The sequence below is a fragment of the Pongo abelii genome, chromosome 8 (assembly GCF_028885655.2).
Source record: "Pongo abelii isolate AG06213 chromosome 8, NHGRI_mPonAbe1-v2.0_pri, whole genome shotgun sequence".
Classification (NCBI taxonomy): Eukaryota; Metazoa; Chordata; class Mammalia; order Primates; family Hominidae; genus Pongo; species Pongo abelii.
In genome coordinates, this window is record NC_071993.2 from 47,274,173 (window position 1) to 47,299,303 (window position 25,131).

Consider the following 25,131-nt stretch of genomic DNA (forward strand, 5'->3'; position numbering starts at 1 on the left):
TAGAATCTGAATGTGGATACTTGTACCACTTATATGAATTTGTTGGAATCCGGACATCCTCACTCAAAAACGAGACAGAAGCATTCTATGAAACTCCATTGTGGTGTGTGCATTCAGTTCACAGAGTTGAAGATTCCTATTGGTAGAGAAGTTTTGAAACACTGTTTTTGTAGAATCTGAATGTGGATACTTGTACCACTTATATGAATTTGTTGGAATCCGGACATCCTCACTCAAAAACGAGACAGAAGCATTCTAACAAACTTCTTTGTGATGTGTGCTTGCAACTCAAAGATGTGAATCTTTCTTTTGATTGAGCAGTGTTGAAACACTCTTTTTCTAGAATCTGCAATTGGACATTTGGAGTGCTTTGAGGCCTTTGGTGGAAAAGGAAATATCTTCTCATAACAAGTTGACAGAAGCATTCTCTGAAACTTCTTTGTGGTGTGTGAATTCCACTCCCAGATTTGAACATTCCTTTTGAAAGACAAGTTGTGAAACACCCATTTTGGAGAATCTGCAGGTGGATATTTGGACTGCTTATAGGAATTCGTTGGAAACGGGACACCCTCACACAAAAACTGGATGGAAGCATTCTCACAAACTTTTGTGTGCTGTGTGCATTCAACTCACAGAGCTGAACCCTTCTTTTGATAGAGCAGTTTTAAAACACTCTTCTTCTAAAATCTGCAAGTGGACATTTGAAGTGCTTTGAGGCCTGTGGTGGAAAGGAAGTATCTTCACATAAAAACTAGACAGAAGCATTCACTGAAACTTCTTTGTGGTGCGTGCATTCAACTCACAGGGTTGAACATTCCTTTTGACAGAGAAGTTGTGAAAAACCCATTTTGTAGAATCTGCAGGTGGAAATTTGGACTGCCTATAGGAATTTGTTGGAAACGGGACACCCTCACACAAAAACTAGACACAACCATTCTCACAAACTTCTGTGTGATGTGTGCATTCAACTTACAGAGCTGAACTTTTCTTTTGATAGAGTAGTTTTGATACACTGTTTTTCTAGAATCTGCAAGTGGATATATGGACTGCTTAGGGGAATTCGGCGGAAAAGGGAATATCTTAACATAAAATGTAGATAGAAGCATTCTCACAAACTTTTTCTTATGTGTGCCTTCAACAAACGGAGTGGAACCTATCTTCTGATTGAGTCGTTTTGAAACAGTCTTCTTTTTGCAGAATCTGCATGTGGATATTTTTAGCAATTTGAGGCCTATGGCACAAAAGAAAATATCTTCATATAAAAACTAGACGAAGCATTCTCAGAAACTACTTTGTGATGTGTGCGTTCAACTCACAGAGTTGAACTTTTCTTTTGATAGAGCAGTTTCAAAACACACTTTTTAGAGGATCTGAATGTGGCCATTCGGAGCGCTTGAGGCTTGTGGTAGAAAAGGAAATATCTTTACATAACAACTAGACACACTCATTCTCTGAAACTTCTTTTTGTTGTGTGTATTCAACACACAGATTTGAATATTCCTTTTGACAGAGAACTTTTGAAACACTCTTTTGTAGAATCTGCAAGTGGATATTTTGACCTCTTATAGGAAAACGTTGGAAGAAGTACACCCTCACACAAAAACTAGACAGAAGCATTGTAACAAACTTCTGTGTGATGTGTGGATTCAACTAAGAGAGTTTAAAATTTCTTTTCATGGAGCAGCTTTGAAACACACTTTTTGCAGTATATGCAAGTGGTCATTTGGAGAACTATGTGGCCTGTGGTAGAAAAGGAAATATCTTCACATATAACCTAGAATGAAGCATTCTCAGAAACTACTTTGTGTTGTTTGCATTCAACTCACAGAGTGGAACATTCCTTTTGTTAGAGCAGCCAAGAAACAGTCTTTTTGTATAATCTGCAATTGGACATTTGGAGAGCTCTGAGGTCTGTGGTGGAAAACGAAATATCTTCACATGAAACCTAGAAAGAAGCATTCTCAGAAACTACTTTGTGATGTGTGCATTCAACCCACAGAGTTGAATATTCATTTTGTTAGAGCAGTTTTGAAACACTCTTTTTGTAGAATCTGCAAGTGGATATTTGGACAGTTTATAGGAATTCATTGGAAATGGGATAACCTCACATAAAAACTAGACAGAAGGATTCTTAGAAACTTTTTTGGGATGTGTGCATTCAACTCACACAGTTGAACCTTTCTTTTGATAGAACAGTTTTGAAACACTCTTTTTCTAAAATCTGCAAGTGGACATTGGGAGCACGTTGAGGCCTGTGGTGTAAAAGGAAGTATCTTCACAAAAAACCTAGTAAGAAGCATTCTCAGAATTTATTCTGTGATGTTTGCATTCAACTCACAGAGTTGAAGATTCCTTTTGAAACACTAGTTTTGAAACACTCTTTTTGTAGAATCTGCAAGTGGATAGTTGGACCGCTTATAGGAATTCATTGGGAAAGTGATGTCCTCATACAAAAACTACACAGAAGCATTCTCACAAACTTCTGTGAGATGTGTACATTCAATTCACACAGTTAAACCTTTCTTTACATGGGCCAGTTTTGAAACACTCTTTCTGTAGGGTCTGCAAGTGGACATTGGGATGGCTTTGAGGCCTGTGGTGGAAAAGGAAATATCTTCACATAAAAACAAGACAGAAGCATTCTCTGAATCTTCCTTGTGGTCGGTGCATTCAACTCACACTGTTCAACATTGCTTTTGACAGAGAAGTTTTGAAATATTCTTTTGTAGACTCTGCAATTGGATATTTGGAACACTTATAGGAATTCGTTGGAAACGGGACATCCTCACCCAAAAACTACGCAGAAGCATTCTCACACACTAATTTGTGACATGTGCATTCATCTCACAGAGCTGAATCTTTCTTTTGATAGAGCAGTTTTGAAACACTCTTTTTCTATAATCTGCAAGTGGACATTTTGAGCGCTTTGAGGCCTGTGGTGGAAAAGAAAATATCTTCACATAAAAACTCGACAGAAGCATTCTCTGCAACTTCTTTGTGGTGTGTGCATTCAACTCACAGAGTTGAAAATTCCTTTTGACAGAGAAGTTTTGAAACACTCTCTTTGTAGAATCTGCAAGTGGATATTTGGGCCGCTTATAGGAATTCGTTGGAAACGGGATATCCCCATGCAAAAACTACACAGACGCATTCTCACAAACATCTGTGTGATTTGTGCATTCCACTCCCAGAGTTAAAACTTTCCTTTCATGGGCCAGTTTTTAAACACTCTTTCCGTAGAATGCGCAAGTGTATATTTCGAGGGCTTTGAGGCCTATGCTGGAAAAGGAAGTATTTTCACATAAAAATTTGACAGAAGCATTCTCTGAAACTTCTTTGTGGTGTGTGCATTAAACTCTCAGAGTTGAGCATTGCTTCTGACAGAGAAGTTTTGAAAAAGTCTTTTTGTAGGCTCTGCAAGTGGATATTTGGACCGCTTATAGGAATCCGTTGGAAACGGGACATCCTCACACAAAAATAACACCGAAGCATTCTCGCCAACTTCTCTGTGATTTGTGCATTCATCTCACATATTTGAACCTTTCTTTTAATAGAGCAGTTTTGAAACACTCTTTTTCTATAATCTGCAAGTGGACATTTTGAGCGCTTTGAGGCCAGTGGTGTATATGGAAATATCTTCACATAAAAACTAGGCAGTAGCATTCTCTGAAACTTCTTTGTGGTGTGTGCGTTCAACTCACAGAGTTGATCATTGCTTTTGATAGAGACACTTTTTTTGTAGATTCTGCAATTGGATATTTGGACCGCTTAAAGGAATTTCTTGTAAACGGGACATCCTCACACAAAAACGGGACCGAAGTATTCTCACAAACTTCTTTGTAATGTGTGCATTCAACTCATAGCCTTGAACCTTTCTTTTGATAGAGCACTTTTGAAACACTCTTTTTCTAGAATCTAGAGAGGGACATTTCAAGCCCTTTCAGGCCTGTGGTGGAAAAGGCATATATTCACATAAAAACTAGACAGAAGCATTCTCTGAAACTTCTTTGTGGTGTGTGCATTAAACTCACAGAGTTGAACATTCCTTTTGACAGAGATGTTGTGAAGCACTCCTTTTGTAAAATCTTCAAGTTGATAATGGGACCGCTTATTATTGGAAACAATACATCCTCTCACAAAAAGTAGACAGAAGCATTCTCAAAAACTTCTGTGTGATGTATGCATTCATCTCACAGAATTGAACCTTTCTTTTGATAGAGCAGTTTTGAAACACTCTTTTTCTAGAATCTGCAAGTGGACATTTGGAGTGTTTTGAGGCCTGCGTTGGAAAAGGAAATATCTTCACATAGAAACTAGGCAGAAGTATTCTCTGAAACTTGTTTGTGGTGTGTGCATTCACCTCACAGAGTTGAACATTCTTTTTGACAGAGAAGTTTTGAAAGACTCTTTTTGTAGAATCTGCTAGTGGATATTTGGACCGCTTATAAGAATTCGTGGGAAACGATACATCCTCACATAAAAACTACACAGAAGCATTCTCACAAACTTCTGTGTGATGTGTGCATTCAACTCACAGAGTTGAACCTTTCTTTTGATGGAGCAGTTTGGAAACACTCTTTTTCTAGAATCTGCAAGTGGACATTTGGAGCAATTTGAGGCCATTGGTGGAAAAGGAAATATCTTCACATAAAACCTGGAAAGAAGCATTCTCAGAAACTACTTTGTGATGATTGCTTTCAACTCACAGAGTTGAACATTCCTTTTGTTAGAGCAGTTTTGAAACACTCTTTTTGTAGAATCTGAAATTGGATATATGGACTGCTTAGGGGAATTCGATTGAAAAGGGATTATCTTCACATAAAATATAGATAGAAGCATTCTGAAAAACTTCTTTGTTATGTGTGCATTCAACCCACAGAGTGGAACCTTTCTTCTGATAGAGCCGTTTTCAAACACTCTTCTTTTTGTAGAATCTTCATGTGGATATTTGGAGCGCTTTGAGGTCTATTGTACAAAACAAAATATCTTCATATAAAAACTAGACAGAAGCATTATCAGAATCTACTTTGTGATGTGTGCATTCAACTCACGGACTTGAACTTTTCTTTTCTTAAAGCAGTTTTGAAACACTCTTTTTGTAGAATCTGAATGTGGCCATTTGAAGCGCTTTGAGGCCTGTGTTGAAAAAGGAAATATCTTCATATTAAAAGTAGGCAGAAGCATTCTCTGAAACTTCTTTGTGGTGTGTGCATTCAACTTACAGATTTGAACATTCCTTTTCACAGAGAAGTTTTGAAACACTCTTTTTGTAGTATCTGCAATTGGATATTTGAACCGCTTATAGGAAATCGTTGGAAACGGAACACCCTCACACAAAAAATAGACAGAAGCATTCTCACAAACTTCTGTGTGATGTGTGCATTAAACTCACAGAGTTGAACATTTGTTTTGATAGAGCAGTTTGGAAATGCTCTTTTTGTAGAATCTGAATGTGGCCATTTGGAGCGCTTTGAGGCCTGTGGTGGAAAAGGAAATATCTTCACATAAAAACTAGACAGAAGCATTCTCTGAAACTTCTTTGTGGTGTGTGCATTCAACTCACAGAGTTGAGCATTCCTTTTGACAGAGAAGTTTTGAAACACTCTTTTTGTGGAATCTGCAATTGGATATTTGGACCACATATAGGAATTCGTTGGAAACGGAACACCCACACACAAAAAGTATACAGAAGCATTCTCACAAACTTCTGTGTGATGTGCGCATTCAACTCTCTGAGTTGAACCTTTCTTTTCATGGGCCAGGTTTGAAACACTCTTTTTTAAAATCTCCAAGTGGACATTTGGAGGGCTTTGAGGCCTGTGATGGAAAAGGAAATATCTTCACATAAAACTTGGAAAGAAGCATTCACAGAAACTACTCTGTGATGTTTGCATTCAACTCGCAGAGTTGAACATTCCTTTTGTTAGAGCAGTTTTGAAACACTGTTTTTGTAGAATCTGAAAGTGGATATATGGAACGCTTAGGGGAATCGGATGGAAAAGGGAATATCTTCCCATAAAATGTAGATAGAGGCATTCTCCCAAACTTTTTTGTTATGTGTGCATTCAACTGACAGAGAGGAACCTTTCTTCTGACAGAGCCATTTGGAAACACTCTTCTTTTTGTAGAATCTGCAAGTGGATATTTGGATCGCTTTGAGCATGTGGTACAAAAGGAAATAACTTCATATAAAAAGTAGACAGAAGCATTCTCAGAAACTACTTTGTGATGTGTGCATTCAACTCACAGAGTTGAGCCTTTCTTTTGATAGAGCAGTTATGAAATACTGTTTTTGTAGAATCTGATTGTGGCCATTTGGAGTGCTTTGATTCCTGTGACGGAAAAGGAAATATCTTCACATAGAAACTAGACAGAAGGATTCTCTGAAATTTCTTTGTGGTGTGTGCATTCAACTCACAGAGTTGAACATTCCTTTTGACAGAGAAGATTTGAAACACTCTTTTTGTAGTATCTGTTAGTGGATATTTGGACCACTTTTAGGAGTTCATTGGAAATGGGGCATCCTCACACAAAAACTAGACAGAAGCATTCTGAGAAACTGCTGTGTGATGTGTGTATTCATCTCACAGAGTTGAATCTTTCTTTTGGAAGAGCAGTTTTGAAACACTATTTTTGTAGAGTCTGAATGTGGCCATTGGAGAGCTTTGAGGCCTGTGATGGAAAAGGAAATACCTTCACATAAAAACTAGAAAGAAGCATTCTCTGCAACTTCTTTGTATTGTGTGCATTCAACTCACAGAGTTGAAATTTCCCTTTGACAGAGAAGTTTTGAAACACTCTTTTTGTAGAATCTGCAAGTGGATATTTGGACCACTTATAGGAATTCTTTGGAAACGGGACATCCTCACACAAAAACTGGACAGAAGCATTCTCAGAAACTTCTGTGTGATTTGTTCATTCAACTCACAGAGTTGAACCTTTCTTTTCATGGAGCAGTTTTGAAACACTCTTTTTGTAGTATATGCAAGTGAAAATTTGGTGAGCTTTGGGGCCTGTGGTAGAAAAGGAAATATCTTTACATATAAACTAGAAGGAATCATTCTCAGAAACTATTTTGTGAAGTTTGCATTCAACTCACAGAGTTGAACATTCCTTTTCTTAGAGCAGCCATGAAACACTCTTTTCGTATCATCTGCTATTGGACATTTGGAGAGCTCTGAGGCCTGTGGTAGAAAACGAAATGTCTTCACATAAAACCAAGAAAGAAGCATTCTCAGAAACTATTTTGTGATGTGTGCATTCAACTCACAGAGTTGAAAATTCCTTTTGTTAGAGCAGTTTGGAAACACTCTTTTTGTAAAATCTGCAAGTGGATATTTGGACACCTTATAGAAATTCGTTGGAAACGGTATATCCTCACATACAAAGTATACAGAAGCATTCTCACAAACTTTGCCTGATGTGTGCATTCAACTCTCAGAGTTGAACCTTTCTTTTCATGGGCCAGTTTTGAAACACTGTTTTTTTAGAATCTGCAAGTGGACATTTTGAGGGCTTTGAGGGCTGTGGTGGAAAAGGAAATATCGTCACATAAAACCTAGAAAGAAGCATTCTGAGAAACTGCTCTGTGATGCTTGCATTTAACTCACATAGTTGAAAATTCCTTTTGTTAGAGCAGTTTTGAAACACTCTTTTTTAGAATCAGAAATTGGATATATGGACCGATTAGGGGAATTCACTGGAAAAGGGAATATCTTCACAAAAAAGCTAGATAGAAGCATTCTCACAAACTTATTTGTTATGTGTGCATTCAACTCACAGAGTGGAACCTTTTTTCTGATAGAGCCGTTTTGAAACACTCTTCTTTATGTAGAATCTGCATGTGGATATTTGGAGTCTTTGAGGCCTATGGTAGAAAAGGAAATATCCTCATATAAAAACTAGACCGAAGCATTCTCAGAAAGTACTTTGTGATGTGTGCCTTCAACTCACAGAGTTGAACCTTTCCTTTGATAGAGCAGTTTTGAAACACTCTTTTTGCAGAAGCTGAATGTGGCCATTTGGAGCACTTTGAGTCCTGTGGTGGAAAAGGAAATATCTTCACATAAAAACTAGACAGAAGCATTAGCTGAAACTTTATTGTGGTGTGTCCATTCAACTCACAGAGTTGAACATTCCTTTTGACAGAGATGTTTTTAAGCACTCTATTTGTAGAATTTGCAATTGGATATTTGAACTGCTTATAGGAATTCGTTGGAAACGGGATATCCTCACACAAAAACTACACAGAAGCATTCTCACAAACTTCTGTTTGATGTGTGCATTCAACTCACAGAGTTAAACATTTCTTTTCATTGGCCAGTTTTGAAACGATCTTTTTGTGGAGTCTGCAAGTGGACATTTGGAGAGCTTTGATGCCTGTGGTGGAAAAGGAAATATCTTCACATAAAAATTTCACAGAAGCATTCTCTGAAACTTCTTTGTAGTGTGTGCATTCATCTCACAGATTTGAACATTCCTTTTGATACAGAATGAATTCACACATCACAAAGCAATTTCTCAGAATGCTTCTTTCTAGTTTTTAACTGAAGATATTTTCTTTTTAAACACATGCCTGAATGCATCACCAAATATCCCTTCAATGATTCAAAAAACAGTGTTTTGCAACTGCTGAATGAAAAGAATGGTTTAACTCTGTGAGATAAATGCACTCATCATAAAGTGGTTTCTCAGAAAGCTTCCTCCTAGTTTTTATCCTGGGATATTCGCTTTTTCACCATTGGCCTCAATGAGCTCCCAAATGTCTATTTGCAGAATGGACAAAAACAGTCTTTCCAAACTGATCAATTAAAAGAAAGTTTTAAGTCTGTGAAGTGAAGCACACATCGCAAGGCAGTTTCTCAGAAAACTTCTTTCTGGTTTTTATATGAAGTTATTTTCTTTTTCACTGTAGGCCTCAAAGTGCACCCAATTATCCCCTCAGAGATTCTACAAAAACAGTGTTTCAGAACTGATGAATGAAAAATAAGGTTTAAAGCTGTGAGATGAATTAACACAACACAAAACTGTTCCTCACATAGATTCCTTCTAGTTTTTACCTTGGAATATTCGCTTTTTGCCATTTGCCTCAATGAGCTCCCAAATGACCATTCGCAGAATGGACAAAACCAGTGTTTCAAAACTGCTAAATGAAAAGAAACATTTAATTATGTGAGATGAATGCATGCATGACATAGCAGTTTCTCAGATAGATAGCTTCCTTCTAGTTTTCACCCTGGGATATTCCCTTTTTCACCATTGGCCTCAATGAGCTCTCAAATGTCCATTTGCAGAATGGACAAAAACAGGGTTTCCAAACTGCTGAATCAACCGGATAGTTTACCTCTGTGAAATGAATGTAAACACCACAAAGCAGTTTCTCAAAATGCTTGTTTCTTATTTTTATCTGAAGATATTTTCTTTTCCACCATAGGCCTCAATATACTCCCAAATATCCCTTCACAGATCATAGAAAAACTATTTCCAAACTCCTGAATGTAAAGAAATATTTAACTCTGCAAAATGAAAGCACACATCATAAAGCAGTTTCTCATACAGCTTCTTTGTCATTTTTATCCAGGGATATTCATTTTTTCACCATCAGTTTCAATGAGCTCCCAAATGATAAAAACAGTTTTTCCAAACTGCTAAATCAAAAGAAAGTTTAACTCTGTGAGATGAATGCACACATCACAAAGCAGTTTCTCATAAAGCTTCTTTCTAGTTTTTATCTGAGGATATTTTCCTTTTCACGATAGGCCTCTATGTGCTCCTAAATATCCCTTCACAGATTCTACAAACACGGTGTTTCCAGACTCCTGAATGTAAAGAAATATTTAACTCTATGAAATGAAACCACACATCATAAAGTAGTTTCTCAAAATGCTTGTTTCTTATTTTTATCTGAAGATATTTTCTTTTTTACCATAGGCCTCAATGCACTCCCAAATATCCCTTTGCAGATAATAGAAAAACAGTGCTTCCAAACTCCTGAATCCCTTTGCAGATTCTACAAAAACAGTGTTTCCAAACGCTAAATGAAAGGAAGGTTTAAGTCTGTGAGATGAAAGCACAGATCACAATGTGATTTCTCAGATAGCTTCCTTCTAGTTTTTATCCTGGAATATTCCCTTTTTCACCATTGGCCTCAATGAGCACAAAAATGTCCAGTCGCAGAATGGACAAAAACAGTTTTTCCAAAATGCTGAATCAAAAGAAAAGTTTAACACTGTGAGATGCATTCATACATCTCAAAGTATTTTCTCAGAAAGCTTCTTTCTGGTTTTTATCTGAAGATATTTCCTTTTTCATCATTGGCCTCAATGTGCTTCTGAATATCCCTTAGAAGTTTCTACAAAACAGTGTTTCCAAACTTCTGAAATAAAAAAAGGTTTTATTTGGTGAGATGAACGCACACATCACAAAACGGTTTCTCAAATAGCTTCCTTCTAGTTTTGAACATGGTATATTCACTTTTTTGCTATTGGCCTCAATGAGCTCTCGAAGTCCATTTGCAGAATGGATTAATCATTGTTTCCAAGATGCTGAATAGAAGAAATGTTTAAAGCTGTGATTTGAATGCACAGATCACAAAGCAGTTTATGAGAAAGCTTCCTTCTAGTTTTTATTGGAAGATATTTGCTTTTACATCATAGGTGTCAATGCACTCCCAAATATCCCTATGCAGTTTCTACAAACAGTGTTTACAAACATCTGAATGAAAAGAAAGGTTTCCCTATGTGAAATAAATGCACAGTCCAAAAAGTAGTTTCTCATGAAGTTTCTTTCTACTTTTCTTCTGAAGATTTTTTTCACAATAGCCTCAGTGCACTTCCAAATGTCAATTCACAGAATGTACAAAAAAAGTGTTTCCAAACTGCTGAATGACAAGAAAGGTTTAATTCTGCAAAACGAATGCTCACATCACAAAGAATGTTCTCACAATGCTTCTTTTAACTTTTTATCAGAAGATATTTCCTTTCACGTTATAGGTCTCTGTGCATTTTCAAATGCCCATTCACAGAATGTACAAAAACAGTGCTTCCAAACTGCAGTGAGAGGTTTAACTCTCGGAGATGAATTCCCATATCACAAAGTGCTTTCTCAGATAGCTTCTTCCTGTTGTTTATCCTGGGATATTTGCTTTTTTGCCATTAGATGCAATGATCTCCCAAATGTCCATTCACAGAATGGACAAACTCAGTGGTTCTAAGCTGCTGAATCAAAAGAAAGGTTTATCTCTGTGAGGCAAATGCGCACACCACAAAGCAGTTTCTCAGAAAGCTTCTTTCTTGTTTTTATCTGAAATTATTTTCTTTTTCACCATAGACCTCAAAGTGCTCCCAAATATCCCTTGGCAGATTCCCCAAAAACAGTGTTTCCAAACTGCTGAAGGTAAAGAAAAATTTCACTGTGTGAGATGAATGCTTACATCACAAAGCGGTTTCTCAGATATCTTCCTTCTAGTTTTTATCCTGGCATATTCACTTTTTCACCATTGGCCCCAATGAGCTCCCAAATGTCCATTCACAGATTGTGCAAAAATGGTGTTTCCAAACTGCTGAATCAAAAGAATGGTTTAACTCTGTGAGATGAATTCACACATCACAAAGTGTTTTCTCAGATACCTTCTTCTAGTTTTTACCCTGGGATATTCTCTTTTTTGCCATTGGCCTCAATGAGCACCCAAATACCCACCTGCAGAATGGAAAAAGTGTTTCCAAAATGCTGAATCAAAAGAAAGGTTTAAATCTGTAAGATGAATTTACACATCACAAAGCAGTTTCTGAGAAAACTTCTTTCTAGATTTTATCTGAAAATAATTCCTTTTTTATCATAGGCCTCAATGTGCTTCTGAATATCCCTTAGAAGATTCTACAAAAGCTGTGTTTCCAAACTGCTGAATGAAAAGAAAGGATTTACTCAGCAAGAGGAGTGCACAAATCACAAAGCAGTTTCTCAGATAGTGTTCTTCTCGTTTTTAACCTGGTTTATTTGCTTTTTCACCTTTGGCCTCAATGAGCTCCCAATGTCCATTCGCAAAATGGAGAAAAAGTGTGTTTCCAAACTGCTGAATCAAAAGAAAGGTTTACATCTCTGATATGAGTGCACACATCACAAAGCAGTTCATCAGAAAGCTTCTTTCTAATTTTTATCTGAAGATAATTTATTTTTCACCATAGTCCTCAAGGTGCTCCCAAATGTCCATTCACAGAATGTACAAAAACAGTGTTTCCAAATTGCTGAATGAAAAGAAAATTTTATCTCTGTGAGAAGAATCCAGACATTACAAAGTTGTTTCAAAGGTAACTTCTTTCTAGTTTTTGTCTGGTGATATTGTTTTTCCCCATAGGCCTCAATGGGCTCTGCAATATCCCTTTGAGGATTCTCCAGAAGAATGTTTTCTACCTGCTGACTCAAAAGAAAGGTTGAACTCTGTGAGATGAATCCAGCTATCACAAAGCAGATTCACAGAGAGCTTCTTTCTAGTTTTTATTTGCGGGTATTCAGTTTTGTCCCATAAATTTCAATGGGGCTCTAAAATATCTCTTCCAGATTCTCCAAAGAGTGTTTCCCACCTGCTGAATCAGAGGAAATGTTAAACCCTGTGGGATGAATCAATACATCAGTAAGCAGTTTCAAAGATAGCTTCTTTCTTGTTTTTATCTGGGGATGTTTTGTTATTCCCCATAGGCCTCAATGGGCTACCAAATGTCCCTTCACAGATTCTCCAAAAGGAGTGATTCCAGTCTGCTGAATCAAGAGAAAGATTTAAGTCTGTATGAAGAGTCCACATATCAAAAAGTGGTTTCACAGATAGCTTCTTTCTAGTTTTTATTCTGGGGATGTTTGGTTTTTCCCCAAATGCCTCAATGGCCTCCCATATGTCCTTTCATAGATTTTCCAAAAAGAGTGTTTCCAACCTGGTAAATCAAAACAAAGTTTAGACTCTGTGTGAGGAATCCACACATCACAAAGTAGTTTCACAGATAGCTTCTTTCTAGTTGTTATCTGAGCACATCTGATTTTTCCCCATTGGCCTCAATGGGCTCCAACATATCCCTTTGCAGATTCTCCAAAAAGAGTGTTTACAACGTGCTGAATCAAAAGAAAGGTTTAACTCTGTGATATGAATCCAAATATCACAATGCAGTTTCACTGAGAACTTCTTTCTAGTTTTAATCTGCAGATATTCAATGTTGCCACATAAACCTCAATGGGCTCAAAAAGATCTTATCACAGATTCTGCAAAAAAAGTGTTTTCTACCTGCTGAATCAAAGGAAAGGTTAAACTTCATGAGATGAATCCACACATCACAAATCAGTTTTACAAATAGCTTCCTTGTAGTTTTTATCTGGGGATATTCAGTTTTTCCCCCAAAGTCCTCAATTGTCTCCCAGATATTCCTTCACAATTTCACTAAAAAGAATGTTCCCACCTGCTGAATCTAAAGAATATTTACGTTTTTGAGATGATTCCACACATCACAAAGCAGTTTCACACATAGATTCTTTCTTGCTTTTATCAGGAAATGTTCAATTTTTCCCTATAAGTCTCAATGGGCTCCCAAATGTCCTTTTGCAGATTCTCAAAAAAGAGTGTTTCCAACCTGCTGAATGAAAGAAAGGTTTAAGTCTGTGAGATGAATCCACACAACACAAAGCAGTTTCACAGATATCTTCCTTCTAGTTTCGATCTGGGGATGATTTTTTTTCTTCATAGTCCTCAGTGGGCTCTTAATTATCAGTTTGCAGATTCTCAGAAAGAGTGTTTTCAACCTGCTGAATCAAAAGAAATGTTTAACTCTATGAGATGAATCCACACATTACAAAGCTGTTTTGAATATAGCTTCTTTCTAGTTTTTATCTGGGGATATTCAGTTTTTCCCCATAGGCCTCAATGGGCTTTGAAGTATCCCTTTGCAGATTCTCCAAAAGAATTTTTCTTTCCTGCTTACTCAAAAGAAAGGTTTAACTCTGTGAGATGAATGTACATATCACAAAGCAGTTTCACAGAGAACTTCTTTCTAGTTCTTATCTGGGGACATTCAGTTTTGTCCCATAAACTTCAAAGGACTACAAAATGTCCCTTCCAGATTCTTCAAAGAGTGTATATAACCTACTGAATCAAAAGAAAGGTTTAACTCTGTGGGATGAATCAACACATCACAAAGCAGTTTCAAAGACAGCTTCTTTTTTGTTGTTATCTTGGGATGTTAAGTTATTCCCTATAGGCCTCATTGGGCTCCCTAAAGTCCCTTCACAGATTCTCCAAAAAAAGTGTTTCCAATTTACTGAATAAGAGAAAGGTTTAACTCTGTGAGAAGAGTCCACACACCAAAAAGCAGTTTCACTGATAGCTTCTTTCTAGTTTTTATTTGGGGGATGTTCGGTTTTTTCCCCATAGGCCTCAATGGCCTCCCAAATGTCCCTTCGCAGATGCTCCAAAAAGACTGTTTCCAACCTGATAAATCAAAACAAAGTTTAAGCTCTGTGAAAGGAATCTACAAATCACAAAAATTTTCACAGATAGCTTCAATTTTACTTTTTCTCTGCAGATATTCAACTTTTCTCCATAGGCCACAATGGGCTCCCAAATGTTTCTTCACCAATTCTCCAAAAAGAGTGTTTCCAAGCTGATGAATCAAAAGAATGTTTTAACTCTGGGAGATGAATCCACCCATCACAAAGCAGTTTCACAAAAAAAGCTTCTTTCTAGTTTTTATCTGAGGATATTCGATTTTTCCCCAAAGGCCTCAAAGGGCTCAAAAATGTCTTTTTGCAGATTCTGCAAAAAGAGTGTTTCCAACCTGATGAACCAACGGAAAGGTTAACCTCTGGAGATTAATGCACGCATCCCAAAGCAGTTTTACACATAGCTTCTTTATAGTTTTCATCTAAGCATATTCCATTTTTCCCCAAAGGCCTCAATAGGCTTTGAAATTTCCCTTCACAGATTCTTTAAGAAGAGTGTTTCCAATCTGCTGAATCAAAACAAAGGTTTAACTCTATTAGATGAATCCACACAACAGAAAGCAGTTTCACAGATAGCTTATTTCTAGTTTTTATCTGGGTATGTTATTCTTATCACCAGAGGCCTCAATGGGATCCCAAATGTCCCTTCTCAGATTCTTTAAAAAGAGTGTTTCCAAGCTTCTACATCAAAAGGAAGGTTTATCTCTTTGAGATGTATCCACACATCACAAAGCACTTTCTCATACTGCTTCTTTCTGGTTTTTAATCTTGGGATATTAGTTTTGTTGTTGTTGTTGTTACTGTCGTCCATAAAGGGCTTCATAATGCCCATCCATAGATTTTCCAAAAAGTGTGTTTTCAACGTGCTGAATAAAAAGAAATGTTTAACAGTGTGAAATGAATCCACACATTACAAAGCAGTTTTACACGAAGCTTCTTTCTATTTTTTCTCTGTGTGTACTTGGTTATTCCACATAGTCATCATTGGGCTCCAAAATGTCCCTTTGCAGAATCTCCAAAAAGAGTGTTTCCAGCCTACTGAATCAGAAGAAAGGTTTAACTCTGTGAGATGAATCCACACATCACAAAGTAGTTTCGCAGATAGCTTGTTTCTAGGTTTTATCTGGGAATATTTGGTTTTTATCCATAGACTTCAATGGGCTCCAAACTGTCGTTATGCAGATTCTGCAGAAAGAGTGTTTCCAACATGCTGAATCAAAAGAAAGGCTTAACTCTGTGAGATGAATCCACACATCACAAAGTAGTTTCACAGATAGCTTGTTTCTAGGTTTTATCTGGGAATATTTGGTTTTTATCCATAGACTTCAATGGGCTCCAAACTGTCGTTATGCAGATTCTGTAAAAAGAGTGTTTCCAACATGCTGAATCAAAAGAAAGATTTAACTCTGTGAGATGAATCCACACATCACACAGCAGTTTCACAGATAACTTCTTTCTAGCTTTTATCTGGAGAGATTCTGCTCTTCAACAAAGGCCTTAATGGGCTCCCAAATGATTCTTCAAAATTCCCCAAAACGAGTCTTTTTAACCTGTTGAATCAAAGGAAAGCTTTCCTCTGTGAGATGACCCACTCATCAGAAGCAGTTTTAAGATATATTCTTTGTACATTTTATCAGAGACTACTCAGTTTTTCCCCATAGACATCAATGGGCTACAAAATGTCCCTTTGCAGATTCTCCAAAAAGATTGCTCCCATCCTTCTGAATCAAAAGAAAGTTTTAACTCTGTGAGATGAATCCACACATCACAAACTAAAAATTTGTTTCACAGATTGCTTCTTTGAAGTTTTTAGCTGATGATATTCTGTTTTTCCCCATACGCCTCAATGGGCTTTCAAATGACCCTTGGCAGATTCTCCAAAAACAGTGTTTTCATCCTGCTGAATCAAAAGAAAGTTTTAATTCAGTGAGATGAACCAACACATCACAAAGCAGTTTCAGAGATAGCTTCATTCTGGTTTGTATCTGAGATTATTTTGTTTTGACACACAGGCCTCAAAGGGCTCCCAAATGTCCCTTTGCAAATTCTCCAGAATGAATACTTTCAACCTTCTGAATCAAAGGAAATGTTAAACTTTGTGAGATAAGTTCACACATCAATAATAAGTTTCACAGGTAACTTATTTGTAGTTTTTAACTGGGGATATTCATTTTTTCCCCATAGGCCTGAATGAGCTCTCAAATGTCCCTTTACAGAATCTTCATGAAGTTTATTCCCATCTGCTGGATCCAAGGAAAGGTTTAACTCTTTGAGATGAATCCACAGATCACAAAGCAGTTTCATACATAGCTTCCTTCTAGGTTTAATCTGAGAATGTTCAGTTTTTTCCCATAAAACTCAATGGAATCCCAAGTCCCTTCGCAGATTCTCCAAACAGAGTGTTTTCAAACTGCTGAATCAAAAGAAAATTTTAACTCTGTGAGATTAATCCACACATCACAAAGCAGTTTCATATATAGCTTCTTTTTAGTTCCTATCTGGGGATATTCACCTCTTCCTCATAGACCTTAATGGGCTCCCAAATGTTTCCTCACAGATTCTCCAAAAATATTTTTTCCAACTTGTTGAATCAAAATAAGCTTTACCTCTGTGAGAAGACCCACACATCACAAGAAGTTTCAAGGTATCTTCTTTGTTCTTTTTATCAGGGAATACTCAGTTTTGCCCCATAGGCCTCAGTGAACACCCAAATATTCCTTTACACATTCTCCAAAAAGAGTGTTTCCAACCTGCTGAATCAAAAGAAAGGTTTAACTCTGTGAGATGTATCCACACATCACAAGGCAATTTCACAGATAGCTTCTTTCTAGTTTTTCTCTGAGGATATTCCGTTTGCCCTTAGGCTTCAATGGGATTCTAATTGTCCCTTTGCAGATTCTCCAAAAACAGTTTTTCCAACCTGCTGAATCAAAAGAAAGCTTTAAGTCTGTGAGGTTAATCCACACTTCACAAAGCAGTTTCACAGATATCTTCTTTCTAGTTTTTCTCTGGATATATTATTCTTTTCACCGTAGGCCTCAATTGGTTCCCAAATGTCCCTTTGCAGATACCTTAAACGGTGTTTTCAAACTTCCACATCAAAAGAAAGGTTTTACTCTTTGAAATGAATCCATACATCACAAAGCACTTTCACAATAACTTCTTTCTTGTTTTGTCTCAGGATATTAGGGTTTTTGTTACCATAGTCCTCAAAGGGCTCCAAAAAGGCCATCCATAGATTGTCCAAAAAGAGTGTTTTCAAATGTGCTGAGTAAAAAGAAAGGTTTAACACTGTGAAATGAATACACACATCACAAAGCAGTTTTACACAAAGATTCTTTCTAGTTTTTCTCTGTGAGTACTTTGTTATTCCCCATAGTCTTCACTGGGCTCCAAAATATCCCTTGCAGTATCTCCAAAAAGAGTCTTTCCAACCTACTGAATCAAATGAAAGATTTAACTATGTGAGATGAACCCACACATCACAAAGCTGTTTCACAGACAGCTTGTTTCTAGTTTTTATCTGGGAATATTCTGTTTTTATCCATAGTCCTCAGTGGGTTCCCAAATATCCTTTCACATATACTCCAAAAAAAGTTTCCAAACTCTTGAATTGAAAAAAGTTTTAACTCTGTGAGATGAATCCACACATCACAAAGGAGTTTCACAGATAACTTCCTTCCAGTTTCTATCTGGGGATATTTGGCTCTTCAACATAGCCCTTAATGGGCTCCCAAAGTTTCCTCACATATTTTCCAAAAAGAGTCTTTTTAGCCTGTTGAATGAAAGTAAAGCTCTACCTCTGTGAGGTGACTCACACATCACAAGCAGTTTCAATATATCTTCTTTGTGCTTTTTATCAGGGACTATTCAGTTTTGCCCCCATAAGTGTCAAAGGGCTACAAAGTGTCCCTTCCCAGATTCTCCAAAAAGAGTGTTTCCACTTTGCCGAATCAATGGAAAGGTGTTACTCTATGAGAGGCATCCTCACATCACAAAATAGTTTAGTGTACAGCTACTCTCTAGTTTTCTTCCGGGAAAGTTTGGTTTTTCCCCAAAGGCCTCAATGGGCTTCCAAATTTCCATTCACAGATTCCCCAGAAACAGTGTGTTCAAAGTGATGAAAAAAGAAATGTTTAACTCTGTGAGATGAATCCACACATCACGAAGCAGTTTCATATATAGCTTCATTCTAGTTTTTATTAGGAGATATTCACTTTTTTCATTTGGACCTAAAAAGGCTCCCAAATGTTCATTCACCAATTATCCAAAAGTGTGTTTCCAACCCGCTGAATCAAAAGAATGGTTTAACTCTGTCAGGTGAATCCACACATCACAAAGCAGTTTCACAAGTAGCTTCTTTCTAGTTTTTATCTGGGGATATTTGTTTTTCCCAATAGGCCTCAGTGGGCTCACATATGTTTCTTCACAGATTCTACACAAATAGCTTCTCCAAGTTGCTGAATCAAAATAATTTTTAACTGCGAGATGAATCCACACATCACCAAGCAGTTTCAAAGATTGTTTCTTTCTAGTTTTTTAATGGGGATTTTTGTCTTTTCCCCATAGGCCTGAAAGGCTTCCAAACATCCCTTTGCAGATTCTCCAATAAGAGTGTTTTCAGCCTGATGAATCAAGAGAAATGTTAAACTCTGTGAGATGAATCTACACATCACAAACCAGTTTTTTAGACACCCTCTTTCTAGGTTTGTATAAGGATATTCAGCTTTGCCCTATAAGTTTTAGTGGGCCCCCAAATATGCCTTTGCAAAGTCTCAAAAAGAGTTTTTTCAACCTGCTGAATCAAAAGAAAAGTTTAACTCTGTGAGATGAATCCAAACATCACAAAGCAGTTGCACAGATTGCTTCTTTCTAGTTTTGATTGGGGGATATTTGGTTTTTCCCCATAGTACTCAATTGGCTCTAAAGTCTCCCTTCACAGATTCTCCAAAAACAGTGTTTCCAAAGTGCTGAATCAAAAGAAAGCATTAATTCTGTGAGATGAATCCACACAAAACAAACCAATTTCAAAGATAGCTTCCTTCTAGTTTTCATCTGGGGATGCTTGGTTTTTCCTCCTAGGCCTCAATGGGCTCCAAATTGTCTCTCACAGATTCTCCAAAAAGAGTTTTCCCAACCTGCTGAATTGAAAGAAAGGTTTAATTCTGTGACATGAATCCATACATCACAAAGCAGTTTCACAAACGTTTTCTTTTTCATTTTTATCTGAGGATATTCTGTTTTTGCCCATATGCCTCAATGGGCTACTAAATGTCCTTTTGCAGATTCTCCAAAAAGAGTGTTTAAAATCTGCTGAATCAAAAGAAATACTTAACTCAGTGAGATGAATCCATGCATCACAAAGCAGTTTCACTGATATGTTCTTTCTAGTTATTTTCTATAGACATTCAATTTTGCCCCTAAGCCTCAATGGGCTCTGAAATGTCCTCTCACAGATTCTCAAAAAGAGTGTTTCCAAACTGTGAAAACAAAAGAAACGTTTAGCTCCATAAGATGCATCCACACATCACAAATCAGTTTCACGGATAGGTTCTTTCTAGTTTTTATGTGGAAATATTCGGTTTTTGCCGATAAATGTCAATGGGCTATGCAATGTCTTTTTGCAGATTCTCCAAAGAGGGTTTCCAACTGCTGAATCAAAAGAAAACTTTAACTGGATGAGATGAATCCAAAAATCACAAAGCAGATTCACAGATTGCTTTTTTCTAGTTTTTATCTGGGGATATTTTTTTGACCATAAAGGTCTCAATGGACTCCCAAATGTCTCTTTGCAGATTCTCCAAAAAGAGTGTTTCCAACCTTCTGAAACAAAAGAAAGGTTTAACTCTGTAAAATGAATCCACACACCACAAAGCAGTTTCAAAAATAGCTTCTTACTAGTTTTTTTTGGGGGATGATATTCAGTTTTGCACCATAGGCCTCAATCAGCTCCTAAATGTCTTTTCACAGATTTTGCAAAAAGAGAGTTTCCAACCTGGTGAATCAAAAGAAAAGTTTAACTCTGTTGTAAGAATCAACATATCACAAAACAGTTTCACAAAGAGCTTCTTTCTAGTTTTTATCTGGAGATATTTCATTTTGCCCCATAGGCCTCAATGGGCTCCCAAATGTCCCTCCACAGATCCTCCAAAAAGAGTCATTTAAACCTGATGAATCAAAAGATTGGTTTAACTCTGTGAGATGAATTCACATATCAAAAATCAGTTTCACAGATAGCTTCTTTCCTGTTTTTATCTCAGGATATTTGGTTTTTCCCTATAGGACCCAATGGGCTCCCAAATTGTCCCTTCGCAGATTCTCCAAAAAGAGTGTTTCCTCCCTGCTGAGTCAAAAGAAAGGTTTAACTCTGTGAGATTAATCCACATATCACAAGGCAGTTTCACAGATAGGTTCTTTCTAGTTTTTATCTGGGGATATTCAGTTTTTTTCCATAGGCCTCAAGGGACTCCCAAATGTCCCTTCACGGATTCTCTAAAAAGAGTGTTTGTAACCTGTAGATTCAAAATAAAGTTTTAACTCTGTGTGATGCATCCACACATCACAAAGCAGTTTCACTGATACCTTCTTTCTAGTTGTTATCTTGGGATATCCTGTTTTCTCCTGTAGGACACAATGGACACCTAAATTTAACTTCACAGATTCTCCCAAAAAGGTGTTTCCAACCTGCTGAATCAAAGGAAAGTTTTAAATCTGTGAGATGAATCCACACATCACAGAGCAGTTTCACAGACAGCTTTTTTCTATTTTTTGTCTGGAGTTATTTGGTTTTTCCCCATAGGCTTCAATAGGCTTTTAAGTGTCCCTTTGCAGATTATCCAAAAAGAGTGCTTCCAACCTGCTGAATAAAAAGAAATGTTTAATTCTGTTAGATGAATCCACATATCACAAAGCAGTTTTGCAGATAATTCTTTCCAGTTTTTATCAGGGAATATTCATTTTTTCTATGTAGTCCCCAATAGGCTCCCAAATGTCCCTTCATAGGTTCTTAAGAAGAGTGTTTCTGACCTGCTGAATCAAAAGAATCTTTTAACTCTGTGAGATGAATCCACACATCACAAGGTAGTTTCACAGATTGCTCATTTTTAGTTTTTATCTGGGGATATTCAGTTTTTTTCCATACAACTCAATCGGCTTTCAAATGTCCCTTCACAGATTGTCCAAAAAGAGTGATTCCAACCTGCTGAATTAACAGAAAGGTTTAATACTGTGAGATGGACCAACGCATCACAAAGCAGTTTCAGAGATAGCTTCTTTCTGGTTTGTATCTGGGGTTATTTTACTTTTTCTCCATAGGCCTCAAAGGGTTCCAAAATGTCCTTTCACAAATTCTCCGCTCAACAAAGGTTGAAAGGTGCTTTCAACCTTCTGAATCAAAGGAAAAGTTAAACTCTGTGAGATAAATCCACACATCGATAATCAGTTTCACAGATAGCTTATGTGTAGTTATAATCTGGGGATATTCAGTTTTTCCCCATAGGCCTTAATAAGCTCCCAAATGTCCCTCCACAGGTTTTCCCAAAATAGTGTTTCTAACCTGCTGAATCAAAGGAAATATTTAACTCTTTTAGATAAATCCACACATCACAAAGTAGTTTCACACATAGCTTCTTTCTAGGTTTTATCTGGGGATATTCAGTTTTTCCCCATAAAACTGAATGGGATCCCAAATTTCCCTTCACAGATTCTCCAAAAAGAGGGTTTCCCTCCTCCTGAATCAAAACAAACCTTTATCTCTGTGAGATGAATCCATACATCACAAAGCAGTTTCACAAATAGCTTCTTCCTAGTTTTTATTAGGGAATATTTGCTTTTTCCCCATAGACCTCAATGGGCTCCGAAATGTCCTTTCACAGATTCTTCAGAGTGTTTCCAAACTGCTTAATTGAAAGAAAGTTTTAACTCTGTGAGATTAATCCACACATCAAAAAATAGTTTCACTGATAGCTTTGTTCTAGTTTTTATCTGGGGATATCCAATTTTGCCCCTTAGGTTTCAATGGGCTCCCAAATGTCCCTTTGAAGATTTTCCAAGAAAAGTGTTTCCAACCTGCTGAATAAAAAGAAAGGTTTAACTTTGTGAGATGAATTCACACGTAACAAAGCAGTTTCATAGATAACTTCTTTGTATTTTTAATCTGGAGATATTCAGTTTTTCTACATAAGCCTAATATGGCTCACAAATATCCCTTTGAAGGTACCCCAAAAAGGTTGCTTCCGACCTGCTAAATCAAAGGAATGATTTAAGTCTGTGAGACGAATCCAGACATCACAAAGCAGTTTCACATATAACTTTTACCTAGTTTTTGTCTGGGGATAATCGGTTTTTCACTACAGGCCTCACTGGGCTCCCAAATGTTTTTTCGCACATTCTCCAAAAAGAATGTTTTCAACCTTCTGAATCAAGAGAAAGGTTGAACACTGTGAGATGAATTTATCCATCACAAAGTAGTTTCTCAGATAACTTATTTCTAGTTTTAATCTGGGAATATCAATTTTTCCCCCAAATGCCACAATGGGCTCCCATATATCCCTTTGCAGACTCTGGAATAAGAGTGTTTCTACCAGGTGAATAAAAAGAAAGGTTTAGCTCTGAGATAAATAGACATATTACAAAGCAGTTTCACAGATAGCTTCGCATCTTTGCATTTTGTAGAATGTGTCTTCACATAATCTACAAAAAGAGTGCTTACAGCATGGAGAATCAAAACAAAGGTTTAACTCTGAGATGCATCCACATATCACAAAGTGTTCTCACACATAGCTTCTTTCTAGTTTTTACCTGGGGATATTTGATTTATCCTTATAGGACTCCATGGGCTCCCATATGTCTCTGCACAGATTCTCCCAAAATAGTATTTCCAACCTGCTGAATCAAAATAATTGTTTAAGTCTGTGAGATGAATCCACACATCACAAAGCAGTTTCACAGATAGCTTCTTTCTAGTTTATATTTGGAAATAATTTTTTCCCATAGACCTCAAGAGGCTCCCAAATAACCCATTGCAGATTCTCTAAAAATATTGTTTCCAGCCTGCTTAATAAAAAGAAAAGATTAACCTGGTGAGTTGAATCCACATATCACAAAATAGTTTCACAGATGCCTCTTTCTAGTTTTTAAACGGGGATATTCTGTTTTCTCCTGTATGCCTCAATGAGCTCCTAACTTTTTTTCACTGATTGTCCAAAAAGAATGTTTCCAACCTGATGAATGAAAAGAAACTTATATCTCACGAGATGAATCTACACATCACAAAGCAGTTTCAAGGATAATTTTTTTCTTGATTTTATCTGGGGATATTCAGTTTTGACCCTTAAGCCTCAGGTTTTCAAATGTCCCTTTGCTGATTCTAAAATAGGAGTGTTTTCAACCTGCTGAATCAAAAGAAAGTTTTAAAGTAACACTGTGATACAAATCCACACATCACAAAGCAGTTTCATGGATAGCTTCTTTCTAGTTTTTATCTGGGGTATTCTCTTTTTCCCCTTAAGCCTCAATGGGCTACCAAATTGTCCCTTCACAGATTCTCCAAAAGGAGTGCTTTCAACATGCTGAATCAAAATAAAGTTTTAACTCTGTGAGATGTCTTCACACATCACAAAGCATTTTAACAGATAGTTTCTTTATAGTTTTTATCTGGGGGTATTCTTTTTTTTCCATAGGCCACAATGGGCTCCCAAATGTCCCTTTGTGGACACTCCCAAAAGAGTTTTTCCAACCTCCTGAATCAAAAGAAAAGTTTAACTCTGTGAGATCAATCCACCCATCACGAAGCTGTTTCACAGATAGCTTTTTTCTAGTTTTTTATCTGAGGATATTTGGTTTTTCTACATAGGCCTTCATGGGCTCCCAAATGTCCAAGTGTCCCTTTGCAGATTCTCCAAAAAGAGTTTTCTCAGCCTGTCAAATCAAAAGAATGGTTTACCTATGTGAGATGAATCCACACATCAAAAAGCAGCTTCACAGATGGCTTCTTTCTAGTTTTTATCTGAGGATATTTAGTTTTTCCACATAGGCCTCACTGGGCTCCCAAATGTTCCTTCACAGATTCTGCAAAAAGAGTGTTTCCAACCTGCTCTATCCAAAGAAAAGTTTACCTCTGTGAGATGAATCCACACCTCACAAAGGATTTTCACAGATAGCTTCTTTCTAGTTTTCATCTGTGGGTTATTGGTTTTTCCTCATAGGTCTTAAAGGGCTCCCAAATGTCTTTTTGCAGTTCTATGAAAGAGTGTTTCAACTTACTGAATCAAAGAAAGGTTTAATTCTGTGAGATGAATCCATACATCACAAATCCCTTTCACAGTAGCTTCTTTCCAGTTTTTATCTGGGGATATTCAGTTTTTCCCCATAGGCCTCAGTAGACTCTGAAATGTCCCTTCACAGATTCTCCAAAAAGAGTGTTTTTAACCTGCTGAATGAAAATAAAGGTTTATCTCTGTGAGAGGAACCCACACATAACAAAGAAGTTTCACATATAGATTCTATCTACTTTTCATCTGGAGATATTTGGCTTTTCCCCATAAGCCTCAAAGGGCTCCCATATGCCCCTTTGCTGATTCTGCAAAGGAGTGGCTCCAACCTGCTGAATCAAAAAGAAAAAAAGGATTAATTCTGTATGATGAATGCACACATCCC